Consider the following 17,661-nt stretch of genomic DNA (forward strand, 5'->3'; position numbering starts at 1 on the left):
TGGAGTCAGTCGGGCATTGGGAAAGGTAGTGTTCTGTAGTGACAAGGCCTTCGGCACTGGGGATGTTTGTGTAGAGGGAGGTGGCATCAACAATCACGAGCAGGGTACCACATGGCCGAAGAACAAGAACTGTGTAAAGTCAGTGGAGGAAATGGTATATGTTATAGAGGAGGGCAGGTTCTGGATACAGGATGTATATGTGGATAAGGGAAAAAAAAAGACTGCTGGATTTTCCGGTTAAAAATACACTTTCTCCCAGACGAAAATACACTTTTTCCATGTTAAGTGACAGTATATTTTATCTTGTAACTGTAAAACTTATCAATCCTTTGAGGAAGGGTTAAGGTTTTATGCATCGGCTTTAACTTCCCAGCACATTAGTAAACAACCGAAAGCAGGGGAGGGGGTTAATTTGATGTGCAGCAACAAGTACGCTGCATGCTTTCATATTACAAAATTATAAATTCTAATTCCACCAAACACAGCATGTTAGTTTCCAAGGCATTGAAATCGAGACTGCAAAGCGCTTTTGTAAGTCAATCATAGCTCGTATGACATGATCTCGCCAGACAATGAAAGCAGATATTCAGAGCATAGAACATGTGATGTAGTCAGTCAACATAAAGATCACTATTAAGCAGTGCAAACACACGAGTAGGAAAAGTTATTAGTTTAAATTAAAGTACAAGTGTGGCTACAAGAAAAGCTACACTTTCACATACACTACTGGTCTCTAAGATCAATTAGCCCCAGAAAAACTAAGCACACTTTAAGACACATCACACAAATATGCCAGTAAAATTTTAAATAATGACATAAATGCCTGGTCTTCTGGGCTCAAAATTCTTCTAAGTGGCTGGTCCTCAAAGTGTTAAGTTTTAAATGAGAGTCACATATTATGTGATTTAAGAAATTCATCGTACATTCTGATATGCAACATCATTCATCTTGCGTAAAAGGATATTTACATTGAAAGTGATGCTTTTCAAATGACCATTCGCAATATTTTCCCCACGAGCTATTAGAAACAGGTTAGTTTCAGCTGTTGCCACTGAAAGCCAATTCACAATGAAGTAGGCCCCAACTTAATATTAATGTTCTCATTGTGGTTTTGGGGATGTAAATTTTCTTGGGGTACCAGTACTGCATTATCTCATGTTTAGTTCTTCATTATGGCATAATGCCATAGTGCCAGAAGATGAAAAAATGTGCTTGAAGTCCAGTAAATAGTTGAAACTAGTCAGCATTCTAGAATGAAACATTTAATTTCAAATAAATTGACTGCCTAAGTGGAAAAGATTAATAACAGTCTAGTTTCTTTAACAAACAGACAAATGTAACTTCATCGTTCTGCAAGGTGGTTAATGGCTGCCTGTTAAAAACCTGGAAATAAAATAAAACCAAAAAACTGAAACTAATAGCATATTTTAGTGTTCCATAATTATGTGAATGTATTTTAATTCAACCGATGGCTCCCAGCCACAGAAATCCGTTTTGATTTCATTTGATGCGAGATACGTAAAACAAAGAGCAAATAGCAAAATCACTAAATGTAAAAAGAGTGCCAGAAAATATTTTTCCGGGTAGCATCTGCCTGCTTGCTACCGAGGCTACAGCCAACAGCCGCACCTCACATACCCAGAAGTGGGAGACTGCATTGTTCATACGTGGCTCAACTGCGCACACGCATGAGCTTACTGGCAACTGCTCTAATGAGCTAATGTAAACAAACATGATGTCACTCTCATCACAAGCAATTTGCTGTTATGAAGTATTGCATAGTCTTTCTCCTAATGCCTTTGGCACATTTTGCTGTTGGCAGACGCTTATGTGTGCAGTGTGTTATGTTGTAAATGGCACATTCGCTTTGAAACTTAAGTTTTACTTTTTTTCTCTCGTTTATGTTTTATTGCTACAGTGTAATTCTGCAGTAGTGGGATACAATAATATTCTTTGTTAGACTATCAGTTGTTAGCAGTCAAAATTACAAACATTTAATTGAAAACTGTAATACTGGAAAACTTCTAGAATTCTAAAAAATTCCCGTGTTTTTCCCAGTTTCTCCCGGATGAAAAAAATTCCTTAGTTTTTCCCAGATTTCCAGGGCGTATACACCTTGTGGGCAATAGGCTGGTGGTCAGTGTGTGTGTGTGTGTGTGTGTGTGTGTGTGTTTTTTCTCCTTCAGAAGGCCTTTTGGCTGTAAGCTAAAATGTATAGCAACCTTTTCATTGTGCCTTCCTGCGACTCATGGTCTCCTCTATATGGTGAGTAGCAGCCGGTCCTTTGAATGATACTGTCATTCCATCCTGGTCTTTCCACTGTCTGGGCAGAGAACTATTCATTCTGTTTTTTTAGTGTTTACTAAAGATCAACAGAGTAAGACAAATAAGTGGGATTCAAAGCAAATCATCACAGCTTGTCAACTATGCCACCATGCTACCAAAACATTACAGTAACTACTGCGACATATAGGTATTTCTTACCAATGTAATAACCTTGATTTCACCAGTGACATCAAGCACACTGCACAGATCTGTAATCCTATGAATGACAATGCACAATTTTTAGGAGGCACTTCCATATGTTGAGTGTCACGAAAATGTTAATCCTTCAATTACAGACACAACTACAAGTGTTCTTCACTTTCACAGGCACACTCTAATGTGATTAATTCCTGTTAAATATGGCAAGTAGTTACAATTTCAGCTCTGGCCATTTTTGTGTTGTCAAGTGCACCCAGAAATATTAATGCAAACTGTATAAATCTAAAACAAATTGGTAAGACTTACCACAGTGATTTTGGGAAGGAGAAGACAGCTGCAGAGAAGAAATTTGCTTCTGTAAGTAGTTGGTTGATCAGCATTTTGTAACTTTCATAATTTCCAGTATTTTCATTTCAGGTCCTGCTAAAAACAAATTCAAACCAATTACACAATATGCACACACAGCAAACAAACTAATTTTGCCCAATTGTACTTTGTGATTGGCTACTAATAACAACAAAACATAGTTTACTTATTTTAAATATTAGATACAGCACAATTTCTAATGACAATGCATTACATTTTGTGATCACGATTTGCCGCTTTCATTTTATGGGTGCGAAACAAGTAACATATCATTTACTTATTGCTTTATATGTAGACGTGGCAAAATTTACTAGAATCAATCCCCCCCCGTTCTTTTAGTTCTGATGGTGGCCAGTAGAGGCCAATACCTGTTAATGTCTTATGACTGTGTCAAACAAAGCTGAAGAGTTAATTTAATCAAATGTGGCTCCCCAGTAATTAAACTGCTCAAACCTTTCCTTTACACTACACTGGGAAACCACAAACATTATTTTTATTCCTTCCTCACACACAACAATTAGGAGAAAAAGATTCCTTGGTGATTCCCAAAACTTATCAATCTTAATACTTGTGCAGCATGCGTGAGCAAGAAACTAATAAATTCAGAGCCTTCTGAGCCCACACATATCCTCAAATTCAGAAGCAGCTCTTCATGTGAGATATTAACTTTTATGTAAGGACTTCGGAAAGTAACACAGTCCATCCCACACTATGACTGTTGTGTAGTAAGAGTAGTGCAGTGTTGGAAGAGGGTGAAGGTTGTGGGTTTCTTGCAAAAACAGTTCTATGGCAATATGGGTAACTGGTGCAAGAACATGTGCAACTGAAATGACACGGCAACTGGAACTTACTCCAAAGCTGGAGTACGCAGGACAGTATGATTCTTGTGGGCAAACTGTCCAGAAAGATTTTCATCTTGAAATTCTGGCAATATACAGACCAAATGTAATGTCACACCCAGCCACAGTTAAATGGTGTTAACAATGTGCATAAGGCTGCACAGAGGTTGTTGATGCTGATCATGAAGTTCAGATCTTGCACCATGTAATCTCCCTCTTTTCGGCATGTAGAAACAACATTTGGAGGAAAGAGATTCTCCAATGATGATTAAGTTCACTCATCATTTCTCGATGAGCTCCAAGACCGAGGAGCGAATCTCCATCATCAAGAAATCTGAACTATTGGTAGAATGTTCTGACTGTTATTGACAGATATTTGGTGACCACACCGAAAGACAGTGTCATGCATCTGCATCACTTTGAAATGCATTGCAGTAGTCAATAAAAGTTACTTGGCCTGTCATAAAAGTAGGTCCCCTCACAACAACTTTCGCAAGAATTTCTTGAACGTCATTTTTATGTGCACTAAATACATGGGATGGACAAAATAATACAGGCATCTACTAATATGTTATAAGACTACCTTTGACCCTATAGCAGCTTTAATCCTGTGGATTGATGCATATAAACCTTTTGAAATGTGACCAAAGGCTGTGTGTTGAATCTGTATTCGCCTTCAGTAAATTCAGTATTTCTCAATCAGCAGCTACAGACTGAATGCAAAACACTAATTAAATCTGTGATGCATGTTACTGTTCACACAGGCCATTGCCCTGTCCTTAGACATGTCAGGAAAAATTTTCCATTCTAAGTTGCTATACAGAGATTACTTCACGAGACCCTTGGCTGCTCTATTAGCTTGCTCATTTTCTTGAATTCTCAAAAATTATGGTTAAAGCATCACAGACAACATCTGTCTTTCAAGAGATGCGGGCTTCGTGTATGGAAAGAAGAATTATCTTGCTGGATGCATACGTTCAATAGGCAGATAGGCATCAAGAGAATCATATCAGACAGTAAAATTCTGATGCTTACACTACCTGATCATAATTACCTGGACATCCCAATGTAATGTGGAACTAACCACTAAATGTCATGACAGGCAGACCTGCCAGTACAAAAGGGGGCAAGAAGTATTGTGTAGTCAGCAGAGAAGGGGTAACAATAGAATCAGTCAGTCAGGGGAGATAAGTGACTTCGAATATGGACGAGTTGTTGGATGTCACCTAAGTAACAAATGCAGCCTTGTGTACTGCACACAGTAGAGGAACAGTTCAAGAACAACAGTTTTCAGCAGCACAACAATGCACCCTGTCATAAAGCAGCATCTGTAGCAATGGTTTGTGGACAATAGCATTCCTGAAATGTCCTCAAGTCCCACCTCAAACCCAATGGCAAACCTTTGGGATGAGTTAGAATGTCGACTTCACTCCAGACACCCATGTCAAACATCAATACCTCCTTTTGTGTCCGCTCTAGAGAAATAATGGGCTGCAATTCCTCCACAGTCATTAAAGAACCTCACTCAAAGTGTTCCAAGCAGAATTAAAGCCATCATAGAGGAAAATGGTGGGCACACCCCATATTAAAATGTCCACTGATATGTGTCTGGATACTTTGGATTAGATAGCATATAAGCCATCTCTGCCCCCATACCTTCAGGCCTGCACAGATCTTAGCATCACACACAGAAAATTCATTAGGAAGTCTCATCCATGAAAATGTGCATACAAAGACTACTTGACAGCTAACAAGATTCCGCTACCTTGACCCATCAGCATAGAGGATGTGTCAATGGGCAATGCCCTATTTATATCTTAATAACTGGTTAGTGTGGTTGGCAAGAGGTTTGCCATAGTCAGGTTGTTGATCTGATTATGCACATCTTGTTGATTTGATTATCCACAGCTTGATGTTTGCTACTCCCAATGGCACATGATATTTCTACTTAACAATGAGATGATAACTTGCTTGGGGATGGCACCCCTCATCACACATACATTTTGGGTATTTCACTGACTGTGTCAGTTCCCTGTATTCAACATAACCTTGTAGCAAGGTGCCATCTATTTACCTTATTTTTGTATCTACTGTATGGCATCTTGGATGTTCCAAATCATTTTATTCTGCTCAATATTTGTGTCTGACTGTTTTTAGTGCACAAATCAAAAACAGAGGAGAAATTTTATGCTGTGATGGCTTTTCACCCATTGCAGTGATTAAAGAACTGCAAATACATCTGCATCATAATTCATCAAATGTTCACGAAGACATCAACATTGAAAACAACAGAGCAGTTAAGGGCACCCCTCTGCTTATACCCACTGATATACACAACAATAAAAATAATGAAAATACAATAAAAATAATGAAAATACTTTAAAAATCATAGAAAATTACCTTTTAAAAAATTAGCCTGGAATATAAAAAATGTCATACTAAATCAGGCTTAAAAACTATTTGGAAGATGGAAGTATCCAACATGACAGTTTTATTCCATCCCTGGTTTATTATCATGAGTTATGAAACATATAACTGCACAAGATATTCTTTAGCATGGACTAGAAAGTCTTCATTGCATGTGGCCAGTTTGAAAATCTACTCAAAATTTGAATACTTGAACACACCAAATCACAGTGACTGTGGCAATGCAAGTACTTTCATGATCTGGTACACCATTAGAAAGTATTGCTGAGTCTGAAGATGAAAATGTCAAGAAGTTGACTTACTGTTCCTATTTTTGTTCACTAAAGTCTTATGGCACTGAAGAAAGAACTGCTTGGTTGCACAGAAACGAGGATATGATGTGGGGCTCACTCTAGAACCTCCTGTAGACAGGTCTTTAAACACATGGCCATTCTAACAATGGCTTCACTTTACATTTCCTCCTTTACAATGTTTGTTGTTAACAATCAATCACAGTTTGCAAGCCACAATCACACTCACATAAATTCGTAGGCTCCCACAGCCAGAGTAATTACAAATAAAATAATTTTGGGTATTACACAACATTATAAAACACAAAAGCAACTAAACTGCTGACATCTCAACTGACTCGCTGCAGTCCTAAAGAGTACAACAGAAAATCTATCTAAATGTTAGCAATTTAGTTGCTTTAGTGTTTTATACAGAAATAGCCTAATATCCAAACTTAATTTATTCAAAACAGTAAAATTTATAAACACACAGCTAGAAGAAGAAATTATTTATATTAACAATCACTTGGCCTCAATGCAGTACAGAAAGGGATGAAATATTCATGAATGAAATCTAGGACCACCTACCCAGTGTTGTACTAAATAATTTAATAGACAGTCAAATTAACCTTAAACACAACTTGCTTAACAATTCCTACTCCACAGAATTTCTGAATATGTAGTAATAGTAACAATAATAACAATAACAATAATAATAATAATAATAACAATAACACTGTGTGTGTGTGTGTGTGTGTGTGTGTGTGTGTGTGTGTGTGTGTGTGTGTGTGAGAGAGAGAGAGAGAGAGAGAGAGAGAGAGAGAGAGAGAGAGAGAACTAAACCACCTCCATTCCTGAGGCCGATTTGAATACTGCAATGCTTTCCTATGTATGACCCTACAGAAACTGATATGCACTCGCCTCCACAGAGCAACTTAGTATTTTTAACATTAACAAATAATTGCCAGAAGCAGAAGAAGCATTAAGTGACAGAAAAAAAAATCCTATGATTATCTGCAGATCTAATACCTGACCTTAAGATTTATGGTCTGGCACTTTCCTTCCAAGCCACCGAACATCAAAACTGTAACACAGCAAAACATAATATATTTTCCAATTCCAAACACAACAGTATCTTCAGAGTCAATGTTTCTCTATTTGGCACATACAGTACACCATAACACAGTGAGTGAAAGTCTGTACACATCTTTGGTGGAATGAGCACCTACCACATTGTTTCATAGCATCCTAAAATCCACATTTGGAGCACATTAGGTGGCATAGCTGCATCCACTGGCTGGCTCTATGTCAATGATATGAGTATCACTTCTGATCTTTCCAATTGTCCTCTGATTTGCTCATAGCCTCATATGGTGGTACTGGATATAATCTAAACATATGCATCAATATGCAGGCCAACCTACTCGCTAGTTAACTGGATTCACTGAGCACCTCTAATTCATGAGCAGCAAACATTCAACAGGTTGCCTTACTGTAGATGAAATGCTACTAATGCTTACTGTAAATAATGTAGCACCTTAAATTTGGTCTCATAGGCAACTTTTCCCGAATAAAATTGCTCGATAGGGCATCACTAACTCAGTGACAGAAGTAATGGTCCTCGATGAAGCCTGTATAAAAATCTGCAGACCTCCTTGTAAACCCCCTTGTGAAGTTGACAAAGGATGATGTTTCTCCAAGTGGTGCCAAAAACTTTTTCCATGTCAAAAAAACACTCAAATAAATAAATGACACACAGAAAAGACTTTTGTAGTTGGCTATCTTGCAATACCACCTCAGTCCCAACTTAAAGTGTGTCGGGGGTTTCTGCATTCAAGAACACATACAAAGACTGGTTAACTATCTGTTCAAGACTTTCCTATGTAGCTGGTAACAGCAAAGTTTCTGTAACTTTTAAGACTGGTAAAATCCTTTCCAAGGTTCAATAGCAGAATCATTATTGTATGCCTTTAACTGTCAGGACATTTATTTAATCGGAAAAATAAAACAAGGAGTACATCTTCTGTACCCAAAAACAGATGACATAATTTGGTGTGGAGCTGTTTCTCAAGCCACACATACAACAGATTCCAGCTTCCACATAGAGAATAAAACTGTATTTCCATTGGACATTGCTGTTTCAGAGAGGAGGATCCATTCGGGCAGTTATCATAAGAAAATAAATCACTATCAACTTTGCACTGTGTGATGTCCCTAGCACTGGATGAGCAGGAGATGTCAGTTGCTAATATTGACTCTGCTGTAGTGTCTTGCCCCCCTTTCAACAGAAAGCTAACATGTCTGAGGATGAGGAGGCAGGTGTCAGCAGAACACCACAATATGTTGTGTGTACTGAGATATCCAAGGATGAGGAAGTTGTCTAAGGTCAGTGAGGGCTTAGACTGTCAGAAGAGCCATGTTACAACATGCATTATTTTCAGAAACATATGCATTCTGACGACAATGTCTTGAAATTTGGTGGTAAGTGGGATTGGCGAGGAGTGGTATTTGACATTCCTGTCACCATACAGCTCACAACATTTGTGCAGATGCTGATCACAGCCCCCTTAGTATGACAGTGTAGCTGTCTACAAAATGTGTTTCATGGGGACAAAAATATTAGGGTTTTACCTGTAAAAGGCACTTTGATTCTGCACTGCTCTAATCCATTTTCATATTCCACCACCCCTCAGCTCAAAATCCCCATGTTCGCCATGTCTTTACCCAACCATTTGTGGCGTAAGTCCTGGACTGTGGCCAATGTACGAATTTTCAAGAAGCCTGTGTGCTTGCCTCGAAACTGGCTGCAGAATCAGAAAATAATACAGGCTACTGAAATAATTAAATAACCAACAACATGAACAAGGATGATCACTACAAATTACGAGGGCTATCCACAAAGTACATTACGTTTTGGAATTAAAAATAAATAAAGTATTGGAAAATATTTTTATTATATACAGATGAAAGCCACACTTTAATACTACTTTTCTACATAGTTGCTATTTAAATTAAGGCACTTATCGTAGCGATGGATGAGCTTGGAAATCCCTTCATCGTAAACTTCGGCCGCCTGCGCCTTCAACCACGTGGTTACCACTTCTTGAAGCTGTGCGTCATCATCAAAATGCTGCATAGTCAACCACTTCTTCATTGTTGGGAATAAGTGGAAGTCGCTCGGTGCCAGGTCGGGACTGTACGGCGGATGAGGAAACAACTCCCACTTAAAAGATTCGAGAACTTCAGGAGTGGCATTTGCCGTGTGGGCCCGGGCGTTGTCGTGAATCAGCAAGATCTTTGAGCCCAACTTTCCCCTGCACTTGTTTTGTATTGCTCTTTTGAGGTTGTGCAGAGTTTGGCAATACCCTTGAGAGTTTATTGTAGTGCCTCTTTCCAGGAAATCCACAAAAATCACACCTTTTCTGTCCCAAAAGAAGAGGTAACCACGTGGTTGAAGGCGCAGGCGGCCGAACTTTACGACGAAGGAATTTCCAAGCTCGTCCATCGCTACGATAAGTGCCTTAATTTAAATGGCAACTATGTAGAAAAGTAGTATTTAAGTGTGGTTTTCATCTGTATATAATTTAAAAAAAATTCCAATACCTTATTTATTTTTAATTCCAAAACGTAATGTACTTTGTGGATAGCCCTTGTAGCAATTGTCTGGGTGCCAGCAATCCCCATTGTAGAGAGCATGGAAGCCTCTGCTCTCAGCTTTTGTCACAGCAGCTTAGAATTTGAAAGAATGTGGCTCCTTTCTTGACTGAGCCACTTACGGAAAGTATTCAAAGAAAATTGCTACAACAACCAATAAATTTCACAAGCCATTTAACAGAAGACTGACTTGTAAGCAGAAGCCCCCTGCCCATCAACCCAAGAAACCACAAAGTGGCAGGCATTTTTGCCATACTGTGGTTCAGTAACAAAATCTGACAATTCATGAGTCCTATGAAAGATGATGTAGGCCACAAATGCTACTGATACACAAAATACAATGTAGGTGTGGACAGTTTTATACTGGAGAGGCTGTGCACACTATAACAGTGCCATACAGAGCACGAAAGATGTTTCCCCCTATGATATGCTGAGAACTAAGTGCAAGCGAAACATGCTTTGGGAAACAGAGATGCATTGAATCAGTGAGACATCTATTACTAGACAGACATATGGTTTCTGGGGGAGAGTTATAAACGATGTGATCAAGATAAAAATTTCTGAAAGCATCCTAAATAAATATGGCAGTCTGCAGCTGAGCATAGCCTGGGATCCAGCCACTAGAAGGTTGACACAGGTGTGGTGATCTAACAACAAGAACATTACTTCATATAGTCATAGACTAGGCACTAGTGACGTCACAGGCATTAGCACAGCTATTTACGACAGCAGCAGCAGCAGTCACCCTTTGACATCAACTGAGGGATACTCAGCCAAAATCTTGTAGTCTTTTAAGCACCTGACACGGCCGGTAGATTGAGAAAATTTTATTGGAAAAGATTATGTACACAATATTAAAATTGCCCATTACCCTCATCTTCACTTGATGGAAGTCACTGCTTTCAACCATAATTCTCATAAAGACGTAATGTTCTGTGCTATAGATGCTAGAAAGTCAGATTTTAAAATGGAAGGTGATATGAGACTCACTTTTGAGCAAAACTATACTCTTCCTGTATGAACTGAGTTGCACCAAAATATTACTACACATGACAGAAGGAATAAAATTACGTGCAATAAATCACCTTATTTGCCTCGCGAGTGCTGACAGTGGGCAGTATTCTGATCATAATGGTAGCTACTTTCAACTGACTGGAATCATGATATGAGAAATTCAACTACAGCTTCTCAGTCATGCTCAGTGATCGATACCTGATGTCTCTCACTTCTATTATTGTTCAAAGATTCGAAGGGAGTACAATGTTACTGTAACAGAATTAAATGCATTAAGTTTTACAGCAACTGGGAATCACCATATTAGCATTAAGCCATGATTTCCTTTATTATTCAGTTTGTGACATGATGCTGACAACAGATATGACTGTATCAGCAAATAGAGCATCTTTACACTGAAAATATACTGACATACAGTACTACTTAAACAGACAGTCTTAGTATGGAACTCTGAGGAATACCTGCTTGGATGCTAACTCATCTGATAGTGCAAAGTAACCTTTTACTACGGTACCTACTGCTCACTTAAGGCAGAAACCAACTGAGTCTCTTACCCATAATTCCACAATGTTTAGCTGTTAAATAAATTAACAGTGTACACATTCTTGGAAGTTTATTATTATTATTATTATTATTATTATTATTATTAAGGTGTCAACACTTCCTTCACCACAAAATTAAGCTATAGGAAGCGATTTAAGCACCTTTTACTATCCTACTTCAAAATATGTGATGAATTTGCTCAAATCTACTGAGGACACTCATAATACTGATGAATCTACTTATAAATACTGATGATATGTAAAAAATTTTATGAATACCAATAATAATAATAATAATAATAATAATAATGAAAACATCAATAGCATTCACAAAGGAATAAAAATGACTTCCACTGTTAATGACAACATTTTTCGTCTCACAAAATGGAGCACATTATTGAAATATCATGCATTACTTTCATACAACTACATTATACACACATGAAATTCCGCAAGAAGCCAAAACAATGCATTCTATTTTTGTGATCCAACTGACAAATTGCATGTCTCAATTAATTCACACCACTATTGAGAACAATGTGACAAGTTTCTAAAATTTCTGGCAACCTCTCTTATTCACCTGCATTACTTTTCTTTCTATGCTCATCTCCCTTTAATACAGAAGTCTCATAACACACAACAATAAGTAATAGAGGAATTAATATTCTTAATTTTTATTCCAAATAATCCACTTAATTTTTTAGCATTTATTACCTGAATAAAAAGCTTGAACACAAACCGCATAAAAGCAGAAACAATTCATTACACCACCTTGTCTATACTGGTACTTCATTAAATACATACATCAAGCAAGCTGACAACTATGCCCCCCCCCCCCCAAAAAAAAAGGTGACATGACATGTGAGAAGGCATTAAAGTTTAATTAGTCAACTATGTTATTTTAAAGCAGATTACTCTCTTCTCACAAAGTAAGATTTCAGCAACAGGGCTAGAGCAGTGAACGTTTTGCACTCTTCCTGTGTAGATTTCTTACTGTGGTAATGAAAATACAATAGGAATGAACAGGCAAGATATCAGTGAGTCTATTCATTCCTAGCAAACAATAAACAACTTACGTTCTAGAAAAGTCTCAAAATAAACAATTAACCCTGACAGTTGCATACATTAACATTTGTTTGCAATTTGTTCATTAATGGCATGGGCACTCAAAATTACATATAACAAAATAAAATTCATTTACAAGTACACTACTGTGAACATAAAATTTTATTTTGAGACATGAAGTCCTTCCTCGAGGACTAAATAGCAGCATATGCTGTACTTTTGTCTCTCAGACTCAAAGTTATTATCACAATTTCTGACTGGAAAGAATATGTTTGTATTCAACTTAATCAAAAATTAATAATTTTGCCAAAAGAAATGTTACGCCAAAGCAAACATGAGAATTAGAAATTGACATGCCAGGTATCTTTCTTTTTCTTCATATAACAATCGTTACTTGCGATCTGGTACAAACCTTCTCATGCCCTAGTATAACAGCTACCCTTTTAAAAAATATTTTTCTATCTAAAACAAAAAGTGCAAGACTGAAAATAATAATAATAATAATAATAATAATAATAAAATTGGAAAGTAACTTTTAGACTGAAAATGTACTTCATTTTCATGCTGTAAATGGTGACAGTATAAACTTTAACAGTTCATTATTTTACTCCACTAAACACTGGAGAGAAAAAAAATTGTAGGCACAGGTTTACTAGAAGAATGAACTGGTTGATAGGGCAAATTCTGAGACATCAACAGTTCACTAATTTAGTACTGGAGGGAAACATGAGGCAGGGATTCACAAGGCCATACTTTGCCCTACTTATTCGGAGATGAAGAGGTTTGCAAAGGATAGATAACCATGGCTAGCAGCATCAAACCAGCCTTCAGACTGAAGACCACAACAATAACAACTTTATCATAATCCAGAATAAATGATCAAATACTGGGAAAACACACACACACACACACACACACACACACACACACACACACAACACAGAGAGAGAGAGAGAGAGAGAGAGAGAGAGAGAGAGAGAGAGAGATCAAGGATAGCAGTAAAGAAGAATTCATGAACTCCTGAAACAACTTAGTTCAGCCACATTTGCACACAGAATCACTGCAAATCTTGAGGAGAGAGAAATCAGTAAGATGACATATTCTGCATATTTTCATTCAATAATCTCATATGTATTAATGTGGCGTAACTAATCTTTAAAAAAAGAAAGTCTTCACTGCTCAAAAATATACTGCAAAAGTAATACGTGGTGCTCACCCACAAACATCGTTTAGATATCTGTTTAAGATGTTGGCCATTCTGACTACTCCTTCACTGCAGCCTATATGTATCATCTCATTAAGTTTGTTGTAAATAATCCACTACAGTTCAAAAGGAACAATGTTGTATGTAAGTACAATACCAGAAAGAAAACCTACATTCATTACTCCATGTTACGGTTGTCATTACCACACAAAGAGGTGCACAATGCTGCAGCTAAAATTTTTGATAACTTACCCAATGAAATAAAATGTCTGACAGACGGCACAGTAAAATTTGAAACTGAACTGAAAAAGTTTCTCTTTGACAACTCCTCCTATTCTGTAGAAGATTTCTATTATTGTAATGTGTACAAGGCGACTGATAGGAATCACCAACTCACATCTGTATACTTTTTCTTAAAAACCTTATAGGCCCCTAAATGTTCGACATGTAGCCATATTTACAAATTATTTTGCGAAGGGAATGTAAAATGACTTGTTGTAAATCATTACAATTTATATAGGAAAATTATCCTTGGAACATGAAACTGATTAACCAAATAGCTTTATCAGTGATGGAATGAAGAAGTTTATGTCACATATTTAGAATGAAGACTATAATGATACCCTCAGGTCGAAGTTAGATTGGAATGTGATATGAGTTAGCAAAGCCAGTGGATATGATATTAGAGGGCACTTGGCTACTGTTACTAAACAGCAGTATTAGTGGTTCAGGAAACAGTCAGCATTTAGAGGTTACTTCATCTTGCAGACAGTCATTAAGCTGATGACATCACTACTAGGAGCACATACCTCATATGAAGCAAAGATGTAAGGCAGCTTGTATGGAGATGGTCGGAGAAAGTTTTTCTGTAATTTATAAGTTTCTGTGCTCACCATTTGGTAATACAGATGCAAATTTAAGAAATTTATACTACTTGCTATCTCACACAAACAAATTTTGCTGTTTTACAATCCTCATGCACTCTGTTTTTCCTTAATATATTTTAAATTTCACTATCACAGATTTAAGCTGCACTTGCATACGCTTACCACAGATATGCAAGAGGCATACTTGCAAAATATACTTCAAGTGATTAAAACAAAATTTTAGTACCCCACTGCCCATCTCCTTGGAGCTGAGTGGTCAAGTGCGGCTAACCTCGACATGGAGGACTTAGATTCAACTCCTGGTAGTCAGATATTTTCCTTGGTGGAAGGACAGGTACAGGGTGTATTGAGCCTTGCGCAGCCAACTGAGAAGTTACTTGATTTCTTGGCAGCATTTCAAATGTCAAGAAACCTGACAATGTTTGGGAGAGGGGAGTGCTGTCCATATGCTCCTCCATACCACTTTCATTGCCACCATGGACAGAGGATGACACAGCAGGCAGTCACGTCTGCCAGAATGTGGAACTTTAAATTTCAACTAAATTGCCCATCTCCTCTTTTGCTATTCTGTCCACATATTCGAGTTGTGACTAGTACTCTACATTTGAGAAACTGACCGACAGGTACAAAAATTATAGCAATGCAGTGTAGTGTAGTTATTGCCATTCATAAATGTACTAAGTCAGTTACTCTTTGTCAATATACGTTTCTCAATGCATAAAAACAATGTTTAACTTAAATTTAATAACACTACAGCATTTTCAGAGTTAACATGTGATGACTCTAAATGACTTGAAGGAAATTAACATTTGTCTTCTGCTATATAACTTAAATGCTCTCTCATGAAATTTCATGTCAGTAATGTCTGCAAGCGAAAGAATCTCTTTATTTTTCTGTACACACACAAAAAAAAAGACAACCGCACAAGAGGTGGTTTCCAATAGCACTTAACAGACGTGTGCTGTTTGACACTGCTTGGTGTAGTAACTTCCTGCATTGCATATGCAACAAAATGTATAGAAACAGACCTACCTCACAATATATATATATTTATACAGTTATATCACAACTTAGCCTGTTGTATCCAATATATGATGTTGGGCTAGGAGAATTTAATGTCCCACATAACTGAAAGCCAGATAGAGTGTCACATACAGCCAAGACATTTCACATTATACAGTATCTGAGCCACACCTAGACTGAACTGCATGCCCGCAACCTAATTTAGTTACACACTTTCCTTAGAAAATATTTGTGTACACTAACTAATTCCATTACCATGATTACAATGACTGTGGGTGCCATCCAATTGTAACTCTGAGATTACATTACCTTTATTCAACGAATATAGTGTGAGTATGAGTAGATTAAGGCACTCAAGGAGCAACATTACCATGATTACAAGACAGCAACATTATATACACCCATAACCGTGAGGTATCATCCAAGTGGATGTGTGAACAACACATCCTATCAAGTGACTGTACCTCCCATAAAGTATTCAATAATAGACAATTTGTGTGCTGCACAGAAACAAAGTTCATTTACAAAACAATTGAATGGACAGTTCACACTGCTGTTTGAATTTAATTATAAGTTAGAGTCTATCACAATGAAACGTCCAGCTGCAATGGGAAACAGAAAAGAAGCTTTTTTGGTTTCTAAATGCGAAGGTGTAATCACTTGGCAGCAACAAATATGTACAGCACATTTTCTTCTTCTGTTACTAACTGAAGTAGATATGTGATTTGTCTTGAGTGTAAACAGAAAAATAAACAAACCAATAATAAGAACAATCGTCGTACTGGCGATGCAAAGTGATTAAAATTACAAAAGATCAACTTCCTACTGGTTAATAACACTTTACGAGCCACTGATTAGACGCAAAATGACAATTTACATCTTAATATAACAATGTTCGACAACGAAAAATGTACTTCTCTACCTCGTACATATATTTCATTATCGTCACTCTAGCTAGAATCTTAGCTGTTCTTCCTAGCAATACAGTTCATACAACTTGGAGCTATGTACTGTTTCCGGTTGGCCCGTGTATGATTTTTCAGTGCAGCAGTTTAATATACGGTCAGTACTAATAGGAGTTTAAGCACTTATCACGTCTGTCATCTTACATTAAGAAGTGAAATAACGTTATCTATACACTTCCAACTTAAAACAGGAAATATTGTAATTATATCACACGACACTGAACTATTATCTATGAAAGTGTTTAACAGAGCAGTAAGGTCGCATGTTTCCAAACAACCCGTAAACGAAACATAATATCATATTCGTGAAAATATTACAAAGCACTTACCGGCCCACGCTATTCTCAAAATTTACCCCAGTTTACTGTCCATCGTACTTTTTCCAAAACAATGCCGTTTAACTCTTATGTTAGTGCCTGTCCTTGACTACCAACAATTTACATTAATGAAACATAAACAACAGTGTGCACACGCACTGCATATTGTCACAGACCGGATAAACACGTCAGCACAATTTGTTTCCCATTTTGTAAACAACATCTACACCGTTCCTATATGGAGCAAAAACTTACTGATATTTTAGCTACTGTAAGGTGAAAGTTCACGACCTTCGCCGCAACATCACAGAAAGTAATTATTCAATATGTATTTGCCAATATACGCTGCTATCGATTTATCGAATGTTTCGTATATATTGAACATCTGTTGCTTTCGACTTTGCAGAGAAGCATAACGACACAGAAAAAAAGAATTAAGCAAAATGTACTGACGGCATCACTAAATCACCTTGAATTTTTCCACGTAAGTACAAACTGTGCAGGAAACAACAGAAAAGAATAATATTGTTTGTACCCAGGGTCACTGAAAAAATATATTTTGAATTTATTTGTTTGCTACAGCTCTGCACGAGTACAAGAGATAT

The 17,661-nt window shown here is 37.3% G+C and overlaps 1 protein-coding gene across 3 annotated transcripts in view; it reads right to left on the reverse strand.

Moving 5' to 3' along the window:
* Positions 1 to 17,346, reverse strand: part of LOC126184938 (orphan steroid hormone receptor 2-like) — a 125,553-nt gene extending 108,207 nt beyond the window's left edge. For 2 of the 3 annotated variants that reach the window (XM_049927612.1, XM_049927610.1), the window contains exons 1-2: positions 17,069 to 17,346; positions 2,791 to 2,904 (exon numbers count right to left, since the gene is read on the reverse strand). The gene's annotated coding sequence lies outside the window, so the exon portion shown is untranslated. Of the gene's footprint in view, positions 1 to 2,790; positions 2,908 to 17,068 lie in introns of all 3 variants that reach the window. The other variant, XM_049927611.1, reaches the window with a different exon arrangement.
* Between the last annotated feature and the right edge of the window lie 315 nt (positions 17,347 to 17,661).

This window comes from Schistocerca cancellata, chromosome 4 (genome assembly GCF_023864275.1).
Source record: "Schistocerca cancellata isolate TAMUIC-IGC-003103 chromosome 4, iqSchCanc2.1, whole genome shotgun sequence".
Lineage (NCBI taxonomy): Eukaryota > Metazoa > Arthropoda > Insecta > Orthoptera > Acrididae > Schistocerca > Schistocerca cancellata.